The 7360-nt window shown below is 39.0% G+C and overlaps 1 non-coding gene across 1 annotated transcript; it reads left to right on the top strand.

Annotated features, from left to right (window-relative positions):
- The first annotated feature begins 2632 nt into the window (after window positions 1-2632).
- On the top strand, window positions 2633-2740 carry LOC132673005 (U6 spliceosomal RNA). The gene has a single exon (XR_009607826.1). It is a non-coding gene; the product is annotated as a U6 spliceosomal RNA (small nuclear RNA).
- Window positions 2741-7360: the final 4620 nt, after the last annotated feature.

Raw genomic sequence — 7360 nt, 5'->3', positions numbered from 1 at the left:
TTTTGCTGAGATTTGGAACCCCCTCAGACTCCCGTGTCCCTTCAGTGAAGGGTCTGCTGTGGCCGTGGGCACACCGGGGTGGGCGTATGTGGCACAGGACATGATCAGAGGATGAAGCAGTATTCTTACAAAATATGGAGGTTAATTTACACTGCACTGTGCACGTCATAATTAAACTGAGTAAAAGTGTCACAGGTAAAATCTTAAAGGTTAATTTCTGTCAGATGCAGTAAATGATGGAAGGTCAATATCATCACTAAGTGTTTTAAACTTTTTTTCTTAGATGTGCTATCCCTCCTGAAACCGGGTATTTAACTCATCTTTGAACTGGTTGTTCCCATAGTTGCTAACTTAGTGCTTTCTTATAGAACCCCTTCTTAATGAACGATATGCCTCCTTGTATTATAAAATCTTTCTGTTAATGCATTAGACTTTTTTTTTTTTGTAGAGTAGTAAAAGTGCATTTCTGTTTCCTTGTTACATTATTCAAAGCTAATAAACACTTTCCTTAGTTTTCTAGTAACTAGGTGCAAAAATCATATGTTGCAGCTTTACAGTTTTTGAAATATTTTAGATATTCCTAAACTATGAACTTTCTTAACACCACTGTCTTGCCAGATCACCAATACTGTACCTTGACTAATGCTAACCCTCCTCCTTGCCTCACCACCTGCCTCCCCCATACACACACACAGGCTTCCTGTTGCTCTGCCTCATTAGCCATGTTCCTTTGGGTCTGTGAGGTTCTGTAAGCCCCCGCTCCTGCCAACCAAGTTCCATACAACTTACCCACGGGCAAGAACACAAGGGTGGGCCTTTCAACCACTAGAACAAAATTTTTTAAATTGACAGTTGCAGAATTGTGGAGTGTTTTTTACATTGATCTTTGCTAATGCAATTAGTGGTATGTTTTGCATGTATGGCTTAACAAATCCTTGAATCATACATACATACATACATACATACATAAATACATAAATTTTATTTTTCATGAGAAGGTGGGTGCGATTCTCAGTGGGCAACCAAAGCCCAATGACCCACCAACCCTATGTCCTTACCTGAAGCTGGCACTGAAACTGACCCTGCCACTCCTCCTCAACACTCCCTCTGGTCCACCTCAACTTCCTACAAGGAGAGTGTCTGTCCTCTGCAGAGAAGGAATTCCTTTGACATTTTTGAAGATTATAAGACATAGTCATTTTGTAGAATGCCCTTCATATTTGGATTCATTCATTCAGTGAATCCTTATATCCCATTGAGGGGCACACAGTGTCAGTTTGTACATTGTTGATGGTATTAAATTTGATCACTTAAGATAACATCTTCTAATTTTCTCTGTCGTGAAGTTACATTGCATCTTTATAAGTTAATAGATATTTCATGTGGAGATACCTTGAAACTGTACCATTATCTAATTCCTCATCTCATTTTTATCTACTGGTATTAGAATCCATTGATGATTCTCTCTTGAATTAATTATTACCATGATAATTGTCAAACGGGTTTTTTTCTAATTCTGTTCTACTATTAAAAAAAAGCTCTCTCTTCTCTCCATACTTTATTCATTTGCTTATATCATGAATTCTATTTAATTCAGTAAGTTACAATGTGTAAGTATTATTATAATGTTATAATTATCTCAGATTTGGCCAGTGAGAACCCCTGCAAGCCATATCGTATATCTTCTCGACATGTTCCCATCATGTTTTGGATTTGGTTTTTGTTTTTGTTTTTGTTTTTGTTTTTTTGAGGACTTCCATATTTCCTGGCATAAGATGTTCTAAGCTCAACTTGTATTTTCCTTATTCCCCTCTGGAATCAGCTATTTATTCAAGGAATAGGGTCTCCTGACCCCAACAGGTTGTCCCTGCCACCCTTACCAATGCTGTCCTGGGCTGCCATTACTTGCTGCCCTGCTCCAATACCATCTTTATATGGATCACCATTACATTCTTATGAAATCAGTTGATTCTGAAAGTAATGACACAGAAATTTTTTTTTAACCAACAGACACCGAGGAATTACTCAAGTTTATTTAACTTTTTAAAAAATGTTTATTTCTTCTTGAAAGTGAGAAAGTATGCACATGCATGCGGGGGAGTGGGCTCTGAGCTGACAGCAGAGAGTCTGATGGGGGGGCTCAAATTCACAAACCATTAGATAATGACCTGGGCCAAAGCTGGACGCTTACCTGACTGAGCCATCCAGGTGCCCCTATTTAACTTTCTAATGTATGAATGGAGATATTTAAAAAAAAATGTATCCAGGGGCGCCTAGGTGGCTCAGTCGGTTGGGCATCCAACTTCGGCTCAGGTCATGATCCATGATCTCGTGTTCCGTGAGTTCGAGCCCCGCGTCGGGCTCTGTGCTGACCGCTCAGAGCCTGGAGCCTGTTTCAGATTCTGTGTCTCCCTCTCTGTCTGACCCTACCCCGTTCATGCTGTCTCCCCCTGTGTCAAAAATAAAATAAACGTTAAAAAAAAAAATTAAAAAATGTATCCAGTCTAGAAACATAATTTGCTTTAAAAATCAATTTAAAATATCTCGAATATGCAATAATAGATGTAAATAATAAAAACATGTCATGCAAAAAAAAAAAAAGCCTCAGATACACAAGAGGTCTTTACATATTGTGTTTGCTTTGGCAGTGCCTATATTAAAATTGTAACTATACAGAGAAGATTAGCATGACCCCTGTAATAAGGATGACACACTTTATGATGCAGTCCCTATTTTTTTTTTGTTCTGTATATTTTACCACAATTTTATTTAATTTTATTTATTTTTTAAAAACATTTATTTGTTTTTGGGGCACCTGGGTGGCTCAGTCGGTTGGGCATCTGACTTCGGCTCAGGCCATGATCTCACAGTTTGTGGGTTTGAGCCCTGCGTTTAATTAATAAACATTTAATGTTTAATTATTTAATAAACATTTAATGTTTAATTAATAAACATTTATTTATTTCTGAGAGAGAGAGAGAGTGCAGGGGAGGGGCAGAAAGAGAGGGGGACAGAGGATCCGAAGCAGGCTCTGTGCCGACAGCAGACAGCTCAATATGGGGCTTGAACTCATGACCCATGAGATCACGACCCAAGCCGAAGTCGGATGCTTAACCGACTGAGCCACCAGGTGCCCCATTTTATTTTTTTAAGATTTCATTTTTAAGTAATCTCTACACCCAACATGGGGCTTGATCCTACAACCCCAAGATCAAGAGTCACATGCTTCACCAACTGAGCCAGCCACTTGGCTGGGGTTGTAAGTTTGAGTCCCACATTGAGTGTAGAGATTACTTAAAAAGAAATTTTAAAAAAATAGTAAAGTAGAGCATTTACTGTATCATTTCATTTACATGAAATTCTAGAATAGGCAAGACCATCATGACAACAGATCAATGGTTTCCTGGGGCTAAGGATAGGGGAAGGGAGATTAACTACAAAAGGGCATGAAGGAACTATGATAGAAATGTTTTATTTATTTATTTATTTATTTATTTATTTATTTATTTAATTTAAATGTTTATTTATTTATATTGAGAGAGATAGAGAGCACAAGCAGGGGAGGGGCAGAAAGAGGGGGAGAGAGAGAGAGAATCCCAAGCAGGCTCCTCGCTGTCCACGCAGAGCCCAATGAGGGGCTCGAACTCAGGAACCATGAAATCTTGACCTGAGCCAAAATCTGGAGTTGGATGCTCAACAGACTGAGCCACCCAGATGCCCTGATAGAAATGTTTTATAACTTGATTGTAGTATAAAATTATCAAAACGTATATAACTATATACTTAAAATGGGAGCATTTTATTATATATAAATTATATCCCAAAAAAATAGATTTTAAAAAATACGAAATTATAGAATTCTAAAGAGCTAGAAAGGGTCTTGAAGATTCTCTTGTTTTTTCAGATGGTAAAATTGAGGCCTAGAGAGGCTAAAGTCATCATAGCAATTAGTTGGTTGCAGAGTTGGGATATACTCAAATTTCCAAACTTCCAACCAGGTCTGTGTCCTTCTATTCCAGTCTCTTCCTTCTTGACATACCAGTGTGTCCCACCAGAAAAGTACTCTGCTAAAGATCAAATTTGTATTTTTCCTTTCTTTCACAGCACAGGCTAGGATAGAGATTGGCAGAAAGAAGCCTTACTTGGAAGGGTAAGGATTCTGCATGTCCTGGGAGAAAGACATAGCAAGACTTTCTCTGTCTTGATATAAACAAAACAAAACAAAATAAAACAAAACAATGCCTCTTTTTTGGGGAATTGGTCCTCATCAGAGAGAAATGAAGAAATGGGGTTCTGGAACCTTGATACGGTGTTATTATCCTGACCCAATACCCCCCCAACCCCCCCCCCCCCAACTGCCAGGGCTGTGTGTGATCTGCTGTAGCTGATTGCTACAAGTGGGTCCTTGGGGGTCAAATATGGAACATCCTTGGCAAGCTTAGCTTGTCATCCCTGGAAGAGCTTTACCTCCCAGCAGCGATATAGGCAAGCAAGAGCATCATCCACAAGCAGTGGGCAAGCATTGTCTTTTGGATTGAGTGGGACCAGTCTCCAAAATGTATGATATGAGTTAATGAGAAACTATGGCATTAGCCAATAATCAGACTCCAATTAAGAAGAGAACAGAGCCCACTATTGACTGAATAAGTTATCCCTTGGTGTATCTGGACAATGTTTGGGGGATTTTTCCACAGTGAGACATAATGGGCTTTCTGCTAAAAGCACTTATGAGTAATTAACCAATTGTTTGCAAAAAATAAAAGCATTGTGAATATATTTGTATTTGAGTTTATGGACTAGGTGATACTAATTTTATTGAAAATGTTTATTCATTTATTCAGTAACATTTATTAAGCATATCCTCCATGCCGGACACTGTGCTAAGAGCTGGTGATAGTAACCATGCTCCTACTGAGTTTAGGGGGTATAGATAAGGTGCATCACAGAATAAACTACAATCCGAGGGTGAGCATGGGGTCCAATAGGAATTCAGAGAAGAAACTTCTTATGTATACTTCGGATAGTGGAAAGAGAGGTCAGGAAAAGACTCTGAAAGAAGGTAACATTTTAGGCTGAGAGCTGAGGTAGGAGCTCTTCACACAGCTGGGGTGTGACAATGTTCCAGGAAGGAGGGACAGCATAAACAAAGCCCTGGAGATAAGAGGAGGGCAGCTCTTTCTGGAAAAGACGAGTGCAATAGTTTAATGTGCTTGGAATAGAGTGGGAGTAGCAGGAAAAGACATGGGTTGAAGCTCCGGAGACAGAGCCATGATCCTAAGGGCAATGATGAGCCACTGAAGGATGATAAATGGGGCAGAGCCATGATGAGAATTTCGAGAATATTTTGTCTGGTTACAGTGTAAAGAATGGACTGAAGAGTAACATGATTTGCAGGGAAACCATTAAGACACTGAGAATGATGGAGAAAAATAGATTTGAGTTAGGAGATACAAACTTGCAGGAGTTTATTGACTGGATTTAGAGGATAAGGAAGAGAGAAAAGTAGAGCATGATGCATATTATTTCTGATAGATATGAGTGATTCTAACATCATTGTGTATATGTGTGGAGAAAAATATTCAAGGCAAGCCTTGCTATCCAAACTCAGGAACAAGGAACTCAAGTAAATTTTTTTTATCATTTCTTTGCTATCCAAATTCCTGGTTTGGCTAGTTGAAACTCAGGAACAAAAAGATTTAGATAAGTTTGTTTTTTGTTTTTTTTTTTTTAATTTCCTACCTAAATCTAGGATCTGAAACTCAGGATTCAGATAGTAGGAATATTTGTAGTGTATTTGTTTTTCATTTTTTATTTTATTATTAAATTTTTTTTAATGTTTATTTTTGAGAATGAGAGGGAGACAGAGTAGTAGCAGGGGAGGGCAGAGAGAGAGAGGGAGACACAAAATGTGAAGCAGCCTCCAGGCTCTGAGCTGTCAGCACAGAGCCTGACACAGGGCTCAAACTCAGGGACCATGAGATCATGATCTGAGCCGAAGTTGGACGCTTAACTGACTGAGCCACCAAGGCGCCCTGTTTCATTTCTGTTTGTATTTTTTAATTCCTTCTTTTAAATTTTATTTTATATATTTTTTTATTTTAGAGAGGGGGAGACGAGCAGAGGGAGAGAATCGTTTTTTTAATTTAATTTTTAATTTTTAAATTTTATCTAAATCCAAGTTGATTAACATATAGTGTAATAATGATTTCAGGAGTAATCAATTTACTGATTCCTCACTTACATATAACACCCAGTGCTCATCCCAACAAGTGCCCTCCTTAATGCCCATCACCCACTTAGCCCATTTGCCCACTCACCTCCCCTCCAGCAACCCTCAATTTGTTCTCTGTATTTAAGAGTCTCTGATAATTTGCCTCTCTCTCTTTTATCTTATTTTTCCTTCCCTTCCCCTGTGTTCATCTGTTTTGTTTCTTAAATTCTACATATGAGTGAAATCATATTTATCTTTCTCTGACTTATTTCACTCTAGTTCCATCCACGTTGTTGCAAATGGCAAGATTTCATTCTTTTTGATTACCAAGTAATATTCCATTGTGTGTGTGTGTGTGTGTATATATATATATATATATATATATATATATATATATATATATACCACCACATCTTCTTTATCCATTCTTCAGTCGATGGACATTTGGGCTCTTTTCATAATTTGGCTATTGTCTATAGTGCTACTATAAACACTGGGGTGCATGTGCCCCTTCGAATCAGTATTTTTGTACCCTTTGGATAAATACCTAGTAGTGCAATTGCTGGGTCGTAGGGTAGTTCTATTTTTCATTTTTTGAGGAACCTCTATACTATTTTCCAGAGTGGCTGCACCAGTTTGCATTCCCAGGGAGAGAGTGAATCTTTTTTTTTTTTAATCTTTTTTTGCACATTGATTCTTTTTTTAAATATTAAATTTATTGTCAAATTGGTTTCCATACAACACCCAGTGCTCATCCCAACAGATGCCCTCCTCAATGCCAATCACCCACTTTCCCCTCCCTCCCACTCCCCATCAACCCTCAGTTTATTCTCAGTTTTTTAAGAGTCTCTTATGGTTTGGCTCAGCACATTTATTCTTGAGAGAGAACGAGACAGAGTGCAATTGGGGGGAGGGGCAGGGAGAGAGGAGAGACACAGAATCTGAAGCAGGCTCCAGGCTCCGAGCTGTCAGCACAGAGCCAACCACGGGGCTCGAACTCACGGACAGTGTGAGCATGACCTGAGCCAAAGTCAGACACTTAACCAACTGAGCCACCCAGGTGCCTTGACAGAGTGAATCTTAAGTAGGCTTCCTGCTCTGCATGGAGCCCGATGAGGGGCTCGATCCCACAACCCTGGGATCATGACC

The sequence above is a fragment of the Panthera onca genome, chromosome A3, assembly GCF_046562875.1.
Source record: "Panthera onca isolate mPanOnc1 chromosome A3, mPanOnc1 haplotype 2, whole genome shotgun sequence".
Taxonomy (NCBI): Eukaryota; Metazoa; Chordata; class Mammalia; order Carnivora; family Felidae; genus Panthera; species Panthera onca.
The sequence above is the reverse complement of the archived record's forward strand: the minus strand, read 5'-3'. Positions and strand labels throughout refer to the sequence as shown.